This window comes from Hyperolius riggenbachi, unplaced genomic scaffold (genome assembly GCF_040937935.1).
Source record: "Hyperolius riggenbachi isolate aHypRig1 unplaced genomic scaffold, aHypRig1.pri scaffold_142, whole genome shotgun sequence".
NCBI lineage: Eukaryota > Metazoa > Chordata > Amphibia > Anura > Hyperoliidae > Hyperolius > Hyperolius riggenbachi.
The window spans coordinates 446,769-461,909 of NW_027152356.1; the positions used below are offsets into that span (position 1 = coordinate 446,769).

The following is a 15,141-nucleotide window of genomic DNA, read 5'->3' on the forward strand; positions in this document are numbered from 1 at the left end:
GGATTTTTCTATTTGTGAGTAAAAAGTTTATTTTAGAAATTTTAATATACGTTTTTGACATGATTTTGTTTTGAAACTTTTATTGTACTCAAAACGCATACTAGAACCCCTGCTTGACGGGTTTTAGTAAGTTGCAAGTAAAAATTTCACGAAAATTAATTGAACCACTTTTTGCACAGAAATCCTGCCGAAATTGAATGCAAGGGAGGTTAAAAAAATAAAGGACTTTTAACAATAACATTTGTATAGTGCTTTTCTCTGATAGGACTCAAAGCGCTTAGGCTCTCTCAGTCACATTCAGTAATTGGTAGTAGGATGAAGTGTTAACACAGCAAAATTATATTTCCGCAAATGCCAAACTGAACAAGTGGGTTTTCAGTCTGGATTCAAACACGTCCAGAGATGGAGCTGTCCTGATCTGCTGAGGGGTTCCATAATGTAGGAGCGGCATGACAGAAGGCAGAAGTTTTCAGGTGGACTCTGGGTATGAGTGCTACACAGCTGCAACATTTCTTGCAAGTATCCAGGGCCCAGATTATAAAGTGACTTAAATGTCATTTGTTGTGTTTTTATTTCATTTAACCCTTTGTGGAAATGGGTAAGGGGTACTTTTGTACCCCTATACTCATTTCTCCAGGCAGGAAGGCGGGCATCTGGGGGTCCCCTTCTTAAAGGGGACTCCCAGATGCCACCATGACCCCCCCCCCATGCATTGGTAGCCCCACTTCCTCCTGGGGCACTGGAGGTGAGGAAGAGCTCCTTGTCCATGGATTGAACAAGGGCTCCGGGGCGGCACTCGGGAAATGAAGGGGCAGCGAACAGCCACTTACAGTGATCTCCGAGCTGCCTGTCACTCACCGAATGTGCCGCTTCCCAAGGAGCTTACAATCTAATCCCTGCCATCATGTCACTTACTGTCCTCAGAGGAGCCTACAATGTAATCCCTGCTGTCATGTCACTAACTGTCCTCAGAGGAGTTTATAGTGTAATCCCTGCCATCACTTTACTAACTGTCCTCAGAGGAGACTACAATCTAATCCCTGCCATCATGTCACTAAATGTTCTCAGAGGAGTTTATAGTGTAATCCCTGCCATCACTTTACTAACTGTCCTCAGAGGAGACTACAATCTAATCCCTGCCATCATGTCACTAAATGTTCTCAGAGGAGTTTATAGTGTAATCCCTGCCATCACTTTACTAACTGTCCTCAGAGGAGACTACAATCTAATCCCTGCCATCATGTCACTAAATGTTCTCAAAGGAGCTTTTAGTGTAATCCCTGCCATTTCTTGACTAACTGTTCTCAGAGGAGACTACAATCTAATCCCTGCTTTGTTTGGGGGGCGAGGGGGGTGGGGGGGTTAGGATGCTGCCGGTCCAAGGGCAGCTGGGAATAGTGGGCCTTAAGGCCCATACACACGTCGAATTTCCGCGAACAACGGGTCGTTTGAACGTCCCATCGTTCTGTCGTTCGCCCGCTAAATCGGGCGTGTGTACAGACTGTCGTTCGCTTGATAAGGGTGAGTTTGAGCGATCCGCCGGGCGGAAATCCGACGTGTGTATGGGCCTTAAGGCGGTAAAATTACAAACGTTCCAAGTTGAAAAGATAAAAGCATACATTGAAAAAAGCCACAAGTTTAAAAGGGTGCAGGATAGTGGAAATAAATAATCGGTAGTGTTACCAATATTCTACTACAATAATATAGTAAAATATTGATAATATTTACTGATATTTTACTATGACCTAACCTCTCCCTACTCTAACCCTTAACCCCCCTTGGAGGTGCCGAACCCTTAACCCGACCCCTAGTGGTGCCTAACCCTTAATCTCTGCAACTACAAACAGTGGCAACAAATTGTAGCGCTATACATAGAAAATATCAGCTAAAAATAGTGGCAACACGTTAAAAATAGCAGCTACAAATAGTGGCTACAAAATGTAGCTGCTGTTAAAGCGAGTGCCAATTGAATACTGTCTGCGCCACGATTTCTGTATAAGCGCTATAATCTATAGTGGAGATAGCCGTGCCCTCTTCAAATGATCCTAGATAAAAGATGTGGTTTTCTAAGATGGAAGATGTGGTGTCAGGGAATGCAAAAGCCATTATTTTAGCCATCAATCATGTGTGCAAAAAAACAGCTTTTTTTTTAAGGCAATCACTTACGTTCTTTTGCCTTCTCTACCTTGCCAAGAGTTACATCTGCCACTAGTATTGTAGCTCCAGTTTCTTCTTTGGCATTTAGGTATGTAAGTAACACCTCTTCAGCCTGCAAAGCATGATTAACATAACTATTGAATAGAAGTATTTTAAAAGAAAAACAGAGCAAAGCTTCCAACGTGCTCAGGCCAAAATACATTTCGACATGAAGGCATGAGCAAAGGCACAAGTGCTTAAAGTGGACCTGAACTTTTGCACAGGACAGAAGGAAAACAGAGAGAAATGTACCCTGTATGTATTTAGAGAGTTTAGCCTGTCTAATTCCCCCTCATCTGTGAAGGATCCCCAGTTAAATTAGATCTCTCAGCTGTGTCAGCTCAGGAATTTCCTCTGCCACGGCAGATCAGCTAATTTGTAAACACAGGGTGTTAACAATACGTCATTTTCCAAGAAAGCAGCAAGTGGACACACTGCAGATTTGTTGCAGGGTTTGTATCGGCTGTAACAAAGAAATGTTTTGCTTTAAAGCTTGTTATGCTGTTGCATATATTTTAGAGCAGTGAGGAAGTTCTGAGCTCAGGTCCGCTTCAACACTAAACTCACCTGAAAGAAAAATGTGCAGATATCATTAAAATTTAAGATTTCTCACTCTTCCCACAGTGGACACTTTCACTCATGTATCCAAGGGGAATTTGGCATCGTTCTTTGTTGCAAAAAAACAAACAAACCTTACAGTGAATTTGCCAGTTTTGCTGCAAAATCAGTGTTGGCAAATTGTGTGTTTTCCACTAATAATATATAAATGTTATCCACAAGTAGAATACACTTTTGTGTTCTCATATATGAGCTTCTAGAGCAGTGGTCCTCAAACTAAGGTCCGTTGGCCGAATGCGGCCCCCCAAGGCTTTTTCACTGGCCCCCAAACACAAAATGTATAAATTATAGATGGGGCCCACTGCACCTTTAAATATCGGTAGCCCACATATAAAATAGCAGTGGTGACCCCACCCATCCACATACTGTAGAAGCCAGTGAGCAGTAATTTGCTGGCTTCCAATCCAATTCCGTATCAGGTGACACTGCTGTCCAAATGAACCGTAGGTTGTCACCTGGGTATGCTTCACTGTCTGGTGCACAAAGACGTTCTTCATGCATCGCATGACTGAATGGCTGCTGCTGGGAGGTCTCATCCGGGTATGATTGGGGGATAGCAGGAAAAAAGGGCGCCGGCTGAGGGTGGGCGAAAAGGGTGCCGCCATAGACTTTAATGCAATTATCCTTAATACGGCCAAAAAAGCAGAAGAAAGGGTGAGGCAAAAAATGTCGTTAATAACATTAGAACATTATAGTTTTTGAGGTAGTTATCGCTTTAGAAGTTTACAACGTTATAGTTTTTGTCATATTATTTCGTTAATAAGTACAGATTTTACATTTTCAAAGGTAATATCGTTATTATTTGTACAAGGGTGTTTCTGCAGAGGGAGTGGTTAGGGTTAGGCACCACCAGGTGGAGTGGTTAGGGTTAGGGACCACCTAGGCGGCGGTTAGTTTTAGGCAACACCAGGGGGGTGGTTAGGGTTAGGCACCACCAGGGGAGGGTTCTGTGTGAGGGTAGGGTTGGGTTAAAGAGACTCCGTAACAAAAATTGCATCCTGTTTTTTATCATCCTACAAGTTCCAAAAGCTATTCTAATGTGTTCTGGCTTACTGCAGCATGTTCTACTATCACCATCTCTGTAATAAATCAGCTTATCTCTCTCTTGTCAGACTTGTCAGCCTGTGTCTGGAAGGCTGCCAAGTTCTTCAGTGTTGTGGTTCTGTGATGCATCTCCCCCCCCCCCCCCAGGCCCCTCTCTGCACACTGCTGTGTGTTATTTAGATTAGTGCAGCTTCTCTCTGCTCTATTATCTTTTACAAGCTGGATAAATCCTCCTCTAAGCTGGCTGGGCTTTTACATACTGAGGAATTACATACAGGCAGAGCTGTCTGCACTCTGAAGGAAGAAACAGCCTGACACTTCAGTGGAAGATAGCTGCAGGGGGAATGAAGCACACAAATGATCTCTTGAGATTCAAAAGGAAGGGTGTATACAGCCTGCTTGTGTATGAATGTATTTTCTATGTGTGGACATACTGTACATCAACCTACTTCCTGTTTTGGTGGCCATTTTGTTTGTTTATAAACAAACTTTTTAAAACTGTTTTTAACCACTTTTAATGCGGCGAGGAGCGGCGAAATTGTGACAGAGGGGAATAGGAGATGTCCCCTAACGCACTGGTATGTTTACTTTTGTGCGATTTTAACAATACAGATTCTCTTTAAGCAGTATTGACAAAAAACGCAACGACATTTAACGTTAATATTTATTCATTATTATATCCTGTTTTTTTGTTGCAACAGTAAATATCGTTAATGAAGCTTGACAACGATGGTTCTCATTATCAAATGTCGTTAATACCTGGTGCCAAATTTGTTAATAAATCGGGCCCTTTTTTTCACGGCACCCTTTTTTCATGCATGCGATTAGGGAAATCAGTACCTAGATTCAATGGATTGTTTTTCAACATCATTTTATGTATGTTCCAGCCCCCCAGCAGTTTGAAGAATGTTGACCCGACCCTTGACAGAAAAAGTTTGGGGACCCCTGTTCTATAGCTTTAAAATGAGCAAATTAAGAGTTAACATTAAGAGGGGGGCAGCACGGTGCTCTTGCCTTGCAGCGCTGGGTCCCTGGTTATAATTCCAGCCAGGTCAACACCTGCAAGGAGTTTGTATGTCCTCCTCGTGTCTGTGTGGGTTTGCTCCGGACACTCCGGTTTCCTCCAACATCCCAAAAACATACAGATAAATTCATTGTCCTCCCCCTAAACTTGGTCTAGACTACAATACATACAGTGGCTTGCAAAAGTTTTTGGCCCCTTTGAAGTTTTCCACATTTTACTGCCACAAACATGAATCAATTTTATTGGAATTCCACATGAAAGACCAATATAAAGTGGTGTACACTTGAGAAGTGGAATGAAAATCATACATGATTCCAAACATTTTTTACAAATAAATAACTGCAAAGTGGGGTGTGCAAAATTATTTAGCCCCCTTTGGTCTGAGTGCAGTCAGTTGCCCATAGACATTGCCTGATGAGTGCTAATGACTAAATAGAGTGCACCTGTGTGCAAACTAATGTCAGTACAAATACAGCTGCTCTGTGACAGCCTTAGAGGCTGTCTAAAAGAATATTGGAAGCAACAACACCATTAAGTCCAAAGAACACACCAGACAGGTCAGGAATAAAGTTATTGAGAAATTTAAAGCAGGCTTAGGCTACAAAAAGGTTTCCAAAGCCTTGAAAATCCCACGGAGCACTGTTCAAGCGATCGTTCAGAAATGGAAGGAGTATGGCACAACTGTAATCCTACCAATACAAGTCCGTCCACCAAAATTTACAGGCCGAACAAGGAGAGCGCTGATCAGAAATGCAGTCAAGAGGCCCATGGTGACTCTGGATGAGCTTCAGAGATCTACAGCTCAGGTGGGAGACTCTGTCCATAGGACAACTATTATTTGTGTACAGCTGGGACAGGGAAGCTGGTCAGAGTTGATAGGCAGATGGATGCAGCCATATACTGGGGAATCTTGGAAAAAAACCTTTTGGAGTCTGCAAAAGACTTGAAACTGGGGCGGAGGTTCACCTTCCAGCAGGACAACGACCCTAAACATAAAGCCAGGGCAACAATGGAATGGTTTAAAATAAAACATATCCATGTGTTAGAAGGGCCCAGTCAAAGTCCAGATCTAAATCCAATCGAGAATCTGTGGCAAGATCTGAAAACTGCTGTTCACAAACACTGTCCATCTAATCTGACATAGCTGGAGCTGTTTTGCAAAGAACGAACAAAGAAGATGGGCAAGGATTTCAGTCTCTCGATGTGCAAAGCTGGTAGAGACATACCCTAAAAGACTGGCAGCTGTAATTGCAGCAAAAGGTAGTTCTACAAAGTATTTACTCAGGGGGCTGAATAATTACGCACACCCCTCTTTGCAATTATTTATTTGTAAAAAATGTTTGGAATCATGTATGATTTTCGTTCCACTTCTCACATGTACACCACTTTGTATTGGTCTTTCACGTGGAATTCACATTTGTGGCAGTAATGTGACAACATGTGAAAAACTTCAAGGGGGCCGAATACTTTTGCAAGCCACTGTACATAAACATATGACATGACTATGGTAGGGATTAGATTGTGAGCCCCTCTGAGGGACAGATAAGTAGCAATATACTCTGTACCGCGCTGCAGAAGATGAAGGCGCTATTTAAATAATTAAAATAATAAAGAAACTCCCCTTTAGTTACAGTGTTACCTCCAGGACTTAATTCAATTTGAAAAAATGTTGTACGATTCCTTCCCCTGACCTTGCAATATACCTGTACCTGTAAACAAGGGGCTCACAGTGATCTCCTAGAAAGCCAACATAAAGCATATCATCTCATCCTACATCCTCTCACTCTGTCAAGGGAGATCAACTGTTTATGGACTGCACTCCAGGTCCACAGTCTCACTCACTTCCAGTAACCCAAGAGCAGAGCAGAGCTAGGTGAAGGGGGGCGTGACCGGCTGGGCCCAGAGCTGGACTGACCAGAACGATAGGGTAGCGACCCAGGTGTGACGCTAAGGTGGAGTGTGCTGGCCACTGACCAGGGCACTATAACACTGTTCGAACTGGAAAGCTTCTTCCTTCTGGATTCATATAGAATACAGCAAATTTTTCCCACCCACCCTCCCCTTTGCCGCTTTCTAGAGGATGGCAAGTGACAGCTTGGTTGTTGGGAACACAACCGAACAGAGCAGCTTTTGTTGTATCCTAACAGATTTGTTACAGCTGGAGACGGGTGCTTGACAATACCATCTCTTAGGACCTAGGTTCTAAACATGTGGTACCCGTACCCTAGAGGGTACTTCTGATGGTCTCAGGGGGTACTTGGGCTTGATATACTTAACCAAGAATAAGAAATTTAGAGTTTTATTTAAACAACACCAAGTTCGTTTTTTTAGCTGATTAGAAGCAATAGTAAATGCTTGGAAATTGTTTATAACCAGTTATCATGTATAACAACAATTAAATATATATTTGTCAAGGGGTATTTGTGATAATATTTGCTATGCTAGAGGGTACTTGGTGAGTACAGGGTTTTAAAAGGGGTACATACCAGCAATCAAATGTTGAGAAACACTGTCTTAGGACAACGAGAAAAAGAAGTACCCACCGAGCTGGCATAATGAATTATTTATAACCCTTCAAGTATTTAACACTTCCCATACTCCCCACTCCCTCAGTGTGCTCTGAGAAGCCATGTGACAGATACCATCCACCCAACCCTCTGACATGAAAAGCACCCTCACCGGTACCCTGTCAGTCCCTGACCCCCCACGCACACTGCACTAAATGTTGAGCGTCTTACATTTGAAAATAAAATCTCAAATTTCTGACCTTTACTTGCTTGCCACATTTCTCCTTGAATTTTTCTTCTATGTTCTTCAGTTCTTGCTTAAACTTTGCATGTCCACCCGGGTGGAGGTATCCTCCCTCCTTTATTTGTTTTTCAAAGCCTTCAGAAAGGTCATTAATACAAGCTTGACACGCTTCCTGAGACTTCTGCTCATTCATAGAGGAAAACTCTGCTTTCTGATGACTTATATTTTCCTGGTAGGAAAGAAAAGCTTTATATTTATGTTGTAACACATAATGGCCTCAATTCACTAAGCTTATCTCTTGTCTTTAATAACGTTTCTAGAGTTGTCACCATGGTGATGAGGCATGTAGTATTCAGGAAACATGTTACCTCAGGCAAACCTAAAGTTAACTCTTCTGTCTTTAAGTTAACTCTTCAATCCTTAAAATAACTACAGAATTAGACAGGCTGTTAATTAACTGCATGTGAAAATAACTACAGAGGAGGTAACTTCACTACAGAGGAGGTAATTTAAGGAATGAAGAGATAACTCTCTCACTGTGTGGAGGTAAGTTTTCTCTTGCCTTTATTATCTCCAGCATGATCTTAGTGAATTGAGCCCAATGTTTCACAAGACCTTCTTCAGACTAACTTAATATCTAGTACAGTAAGTCAGTCAACCAATGAATTATCCTGGGCAGAGGCTCTGTGGATTTGCCTTATGCCATACACTGGCCATACACTGTAAGTAAATAATCAGAGTCGTGTTAAGCTTCAGATTCTGGAGGTCAATATTCTAATTGTCAGTCAATATCAGTAAAAGTTTTAACAAGTGCATTTGGGGCCCCATGTAAAACTCGCACTGGGGCCCCAAGCAGTGATTATCGCAATCAGCAAATTACGATTATGCAAAATGTTGCATAAATATTCGCAATTACGCCTATACCTAATTACGATTTGTAACTTTAATTAATTTTGCATAGTCATTCGTAATTTCGCATAAAATTTTGCAAAAATTTTTGTATAATTTTGTGCCGACTTTGACAGTGAATAGCAAAGCCCCATACTTGCCATTGACACCAAAATTGCTACATGTTAAGGAGCAAGTCAAAAAAAGAATTTTCCAAGATGACCTTGTAGTTTTTGATAAAATCGATTTTAAAAATGCAAAGAAAAAATGGTTTTTAAGCTCACTTTAAAAAACATTTTTCTTTGCATTTTTAAAGTTAATTTTCTCAAAACGTCATTTTGGAAAATTCCTTTTTTGAACCCACTTGTACACTTGTACTCACTATTCTCCTTAACATGTGTAGAAAGTTTGGTAGCAATAGCATGTATGGGGGCTTTGCTATTAACCATTAAAGTCAGCATAAAATTGCGCAAAATAACACAAAAATTATGCAAAATTATTAAATATTACTATTACGTATGAAATTTATTACGATTTTCTTTGAAATTTCACATTACGATTACGATGCGTAATTGCGAATTTCGATGCAAAATTTCACATATGCAAAATTTCTGCCCACCATTGGCCCCAAACTCCTTAGTTACTCTACTGATTGCAGAAGTATGTTACCCACTGAAATACAGTCAGGTTTTCTCTCTACCTCACTGTATCTGTGTGCTCTGCTGCATATCTCTCTACAGCTCCCAATGTACGTCACATGACAGGCAAGAACAAGCAGGAGTTGCTTCAAGGTATACTGAAGCTTAATGGCATCCATGCAGTGTGAAGGGATAATCAGTGACGGGCTTCTAAATTTTGCGTTAAACACGAATTTGCGCCAAAACACAAAATTACGAAACCAAAATTTTGATTACGGAATCCTGAATTACAGTTTTTAGGGCAATTACGAAATTATGAATTCGTGCCGTAGCGGAACATAATTAAGAAAACACGAAATTTCTAAAATTGCGGCTCAACACTACTTGTTCTACGGGTAAAATGAAAGGAGGGCTTTAACAAAGTATAATTACCTAGGGAGTGCTTTTGCTTTAACATTCGTTGCTAGTGATGATAGTAATCTGCTAATTACGATGATGCAAAATTTTGCATAAAGTTTCACAATTACGTCCATACGTAATTAGAATTTGGACATTCAACTGATATTGTGTAATCCATTTGTAATTTTTGTGTAATGTTGTGCCAATTTTAGCAGTTAACCACATGTTTTACCCCCCTAGTGACCAGGCTTTTTTTTATCAAATCAGGGCTCTGCACCTTTAATGGCTTCCTGCAGAGCCACACATCCGTGCACACAAATGACCCCCCCTCCTTTTCTGCCCACCCATTTGTTTGTGTATTTATTTTAATAAAATGTTGCTATTTATTTATTTTTCCCTCCCTCTCTCCCCCTGCCAGCCAATGACAGCGATCAGCTGTCATAGGCATCAGTCTACGAGAGCCGATCGCTCTTGTGCCTGCCCAGGGGACAGCCGGCTGTCCCCAGTACAGCACTGACGTAGATCGCAGCACTATACAATGTAAATAGGCAGCGGTTTCCCCGTCTAACAGCCTCCTAGCAGCGATCGCCACTGGGAGAGTGATGATGGAGCAGAACTCTGTCGTTCAAGAGGAAATGCACGCACATCAGCGTTAGGCAGTCAGGAGGTTGGATTGACTTGAGCTGTGTCTTATCAGTTATTTGAACAATAGCAAACAACTTTTTTTGGTTGTCTGAGCATTTAAAAGACTTTTACTGAGCGTGTGTATGGTGCTTCAGATTGCCTTTCTGCTGCTAGATCCACTGCTTGGGGACGTGCATCCTCAGGCATTCTAGGTATCCTTTTCCTGCATTATAGTTAGAGATGTCGCGAACGGTTCGCCTGCGAATGGTTCCAGGCAAACTTTGGGGGTTCGCGTTCGCCTGCATCAGGCGAACTTTTGCGGAAGTTCGATTCGCCCCATAATGCTCTATGGAGCAAAACTTTGACCCTCCATATCATTGTCAGCAGACACATTATTGCCAAGCACACTTCTCTCACTGCTGGAGGCCCGCCCACCCTCCCTCCTGCAAGCAAGGTCCTTATACCATTTGACTCAGTTGTCTGCCTACACTAATTAGATATGGGACAGCTGCTACACACTCTGCTAGGGAGATTTTAATTAGCCTCTTGTGGGTCCCCTCCTCCCACCTCCCTCCTACCAGAGGGAAGAGGGTCTCATCTGCCAGGGAAATATACTATTTCAAAAACCATGGCTTGGAATCTAACCCAGATCTCACTGTGTGGTGGGCAAGTCACCCTAACCACTGTACCACTACAGTAGTAACTGAAGCTGGCCTAAAATTTACCATTTATGCTCAATGCAATAGAAGCATTAGGTTGCTTAAAGGGAACCTTAACTGAGAATGATATGGATGTTTCCTGTAAACAATACCAGTTGCCTGGCAGTCCAGCTGATCTTTGTGACTGCAATAGTGACTGAATCACACCCTGAAACAAGCATACAGCTAATCCAGTCTGACTTCAGTCAGAGCACCTGATCTGCATGCTTGTTCAGGGGCTGTGGCTAAAAGTATTAGACACACAGGATCAGCAGGCGATTCAGGCAACTGGTATTATTTTAAAAGGAAAAATCCATATCCTTCTCCATTTAAGTTCCCTTTAAGGATTTGTAGCATAAAAGCCAACTCACATTGGCTGGGATTTGAACCGGGGTCTCACTGTGTGGTTAGGGCAAGCACCCTAACCACTGTACCACAACAGTAGTTACTGAAGCTGGCCTAAAATTTACCAATTATGCTCAATGCAAGAGAAAAAGTAGACAAGACAAATAACATTTACTGTATATCACACTTTTCTCCTGGCGGACTCAAAGCACCAGATCTGCAGCCACTAGGGCATGCTCTATAGGCAGTAGCAGTGTTAGGAAGACTTGCCTAAGGTCTTCTACTGAATAGGTGCTGGCTTACTGAATAGACAGAGCTGAGATTTGAACTCTGGTCTCCTGTGTCAGAGGCAGAGCCCCTAACCATTACACCATGCAGCCACTGCTTACGGATATGTAGCCAGGCATGGCCTTGGAAGATGGTGAGAGGAGGTGGGAGGAGGGAGGAGGGGACCCACAAGAGGCTAATTAAAATCTCCCTAGCAGAGTGTGTAGCAGCTGTCCCATAACTAATTAGTGTAGGCAGACAACTGAGTCAAATGGTATCAGGACCTTGCTTGGAGGGAGGGAGGGCGGGTCCTCCAACAGTGATGTGTATTTCACTCAATCAGGTGTGCCTCCAGGTATTAGAGGTCTTTAAACATGTTTTCTATCATTTTTCCAGCCGGTAGAATTTTTTTAAATTTTCAAAGTTCGCCTCCCCATTGAAGTCTATTGCGGTTTGCAAACTTTTTCGCGAACCGAACCTTTCGCGGAGGTTCGCGAACCTAAAATCGGAGGTTAGCGACATCTCTAATTATAGTATGTATTGACACATTATTGTTATTCAATTTGCCTTTATGTGTTGCCTCTGAAGAAGTGATTGCTGCCTCACGAAATGAACATCAGGCTTGTATTATAAAGACATTTGATTTTGTGACTATGCCATTGCTCCTTTATATATTCTGTGTGACATTAAGGCTTTTATATTATACCTTTTTTTCAATTGTACACAGCAGGAAAGAGTTTGTATATGTCATACATAAGCATTATATACCCTAGGCAATCTTTTGGTTGAGATGGTCATTTGTGGCCATCCCAGTCGAGAATTTAGCTGATGTCTAGATGGACTCAATGTTTTTTAGTGATCTACCATAGCAGATTACACAATTAAAAGCACCGAATGAGCCCATTGTGCTTTATTTTCCCATCCTTGAGTGCTACTCACTCCTGTACTACCCCATTTTCTGGCACCCCCTCTTAGTTGACAGTATACACTGCTTTGCTACAGATGAGTAGCATATACAGCACTCATAAACCACAAGATTGCCCTAATGATTGCGTAGTGATCAGTAAGGGCAATAATAGATCAAGTTTATGTGAGAAACTGTTCTTTACATTTATTGAACTATACTGTATGTACTAACACCATAATGACCCTAATTTGCAGTTTATCCTGCTTTCTGAATCTGATTGATTTTATTTGGTACACTTAGAGTATCAGGATTCATGTTTCTACATATTTTTCATATTTATTCTGACTTACACTTCAAAAGAAGTCCACAGACATTTTACACTGATTATTTGTATAGTTCAAACCTCACTGCCAAGACCATAACTAGAGGGGGTCAGCATTTGCGATCACAAGGGGGCCTAAAGCTGTTGGGAGGAAGGCAATTACTAACCTCCCCTTCCTCCTATACAGGGGCCCATCCCTCAGATCAGGTGTTTATGTGGTTACACTTACGTGGGTGTGAAGAACATGATGGACATACTTGTTTTATGACCCTTGTGAGATGGGCCCCAAAGCTGTGAAAGGCACCAAGGGGAGGACAGGGCAGAGGTGTGTACATTTGGAGGGCCCCATGAAAGTTTTGCTGGGGAACCCCATGAATTATAGTTACACCACTGCTCACCACAAATGTTTTAAGGAACTGCGAATCTTTGTCCTTGAAAGATCTCTTCAGGAATATTTTTTGGGCTTCATCCTCATACTGCTTGCTCAGATTCAAGAAGTTCTCCAATGTTTCAGTGGGTAACTTCACCATCTTCATCTTGTCCTTGTAGTGCTGGACAGCTTCGTCGGTGGCTGCTATGTTCTCCTTCTCAGACAAAGAAAGCACTGCATCCTCCATACAGGCAAACTTAGAAGAATTTATGGCATCTACATAAAATGTTACCAATTCACCCAGTCCTGCAGAAATGGGAAATGTACTGCTTCATCAGATAGAAGTGTTCTTATAGCCTACGGTCACTTCAATTACTCAGACAATATCAAAAATATTTATATTTAATCCTGCTAATACTATTAAGTCCAACTGTAAATTTTAACTAAGTCATCTGGAACAATAACTTGAGTGTGTCTTTGTAACCATGGATATTGTGTGTATGCATGTACTGGAAAGTATGTGTTTATGGAAGTATGTGTATATTTGTGTGTGTGTGCAAGCACTTGAACACTCCTTTAACTTATATACAACCCATCTTCCTCCTCCTTCTTATCTTTTGCCACCTCTGGTATAGCTCAGGGTGTGGAGCCCCAAGCAGTCCGAGCTCTGCTTTCTGGTTATACCAGCCTGCATGGGTGTCAAGGGGTTAAAGAGGCTTGGGAGAGGGACCCCAAGCTTTCCTTTTTCTTAAAATGTATATACAGTACTGGAAGTAGTATATATTAAAGTGTACAACAGCATATGCCAAAAAAACATGTTTTCTTTGAATTTTTAAATACATTTTCTCAAAAAATACAAGGTCTTTTTGAAACATTTTTTCCTTATGCCCACTGTTCTTCTTAACCCCCTCCTGACCGCCTAACGCTGATAGGTGTTGGGAAGGTGGCAGTCCCAGGACCGCCTAAGGCCAAAAGGCGTCAAGAGCGGTGGGCGGAGATTAGCGGGGATCGCGCCTGCTGATGCGCATGCATCCCCACTTGAGTGATGGAGCTGAGCTCAGTCATTAGTCTGCCAGTGGTTATCGCTGCTAACAGATTGAAAAAAAATATAGAAATGGCCGTTTCTGTTCTTTGTACAGTGCTGCGATCTAATGCAGCACTGTACTGGAGACAGCTCTGGCACTCGCCTGTCCCCTAGAAGGGAAAATCAAAGGATCGCTCTCATAGGCTGATGTCTATGAGAGATAATCCTGCTGATTGTATCTCGGGGGGGGGGGGGGGGGGGGTAATAAAAAAATAAATCAATCAATTATTTAATGCAAAAAGATAACACTTTCTGCAGCAACAATCACAGCCCAGCAACAGAAAGCTCTGTTAGTGGGCAGAAAAGGGGGGGGGGATCCATTTGTGTGCTAAGTTGTATGGTTCTGCAGTGAGCTATTAAAGCTGCAGAGCACTGAATTGTAATAAATAGCCTGGTCACTGGGGGAGGAGGGGGGGGGGGGGAGGCTGTGGTCCTTAAGTGGTTAACATACGCAGCAAATTTGTTGATTATACAGTAGCACCTATGTGGCTTTGCTATTAACTGCAAAAGTTATTGCCATTGACTTTCAATCATCTTTTTTTTTGTTGGATAGGTACGAATTCAAACAAACATTTTCAGGTTGAGTATAAGGACAACACAAATTTGAACACCAACACTAGCTGTAACTCATCTGGGTATATGTGATGCAGATTTAGTTGCTCAGACATGACTGAATCCAAAACATTCGTATAACAGCCAGTAATTCTTTACATGGAAATCATAAATTTAAAGGGATACTGTAGGGGGGTCGGGGGAAAATGAGTTGAACTTACCCGGGGCTTCTAATGGTCCCCCGCAGGCATCCTGTGCCCGCGCAGCCACTCACCGATGCTCTGCCCCACCTCCGGTTCACTCCTGGAATTTCAGACTTTAAAGTCTGAAAACCACTGCGCCTGCGTTGCCATGTCCTCGCTCCTGGTGATGTCACCAGGAGCGTACTGCGCAGACACAGACCATACTGGGGCT

General features: G+C 42.2%; 1 pseudogene; it reads right to left on the minus strand.

Annotated features, from left to right (window-relative positions):
* Positions 1–15,141, minus strand: part of LOC137543655 (guanylate-binding protein 3-like) — a 59,912-nt pseudogene that overhangs the window by 20,760 nt on the left and 24,011 nt on the right.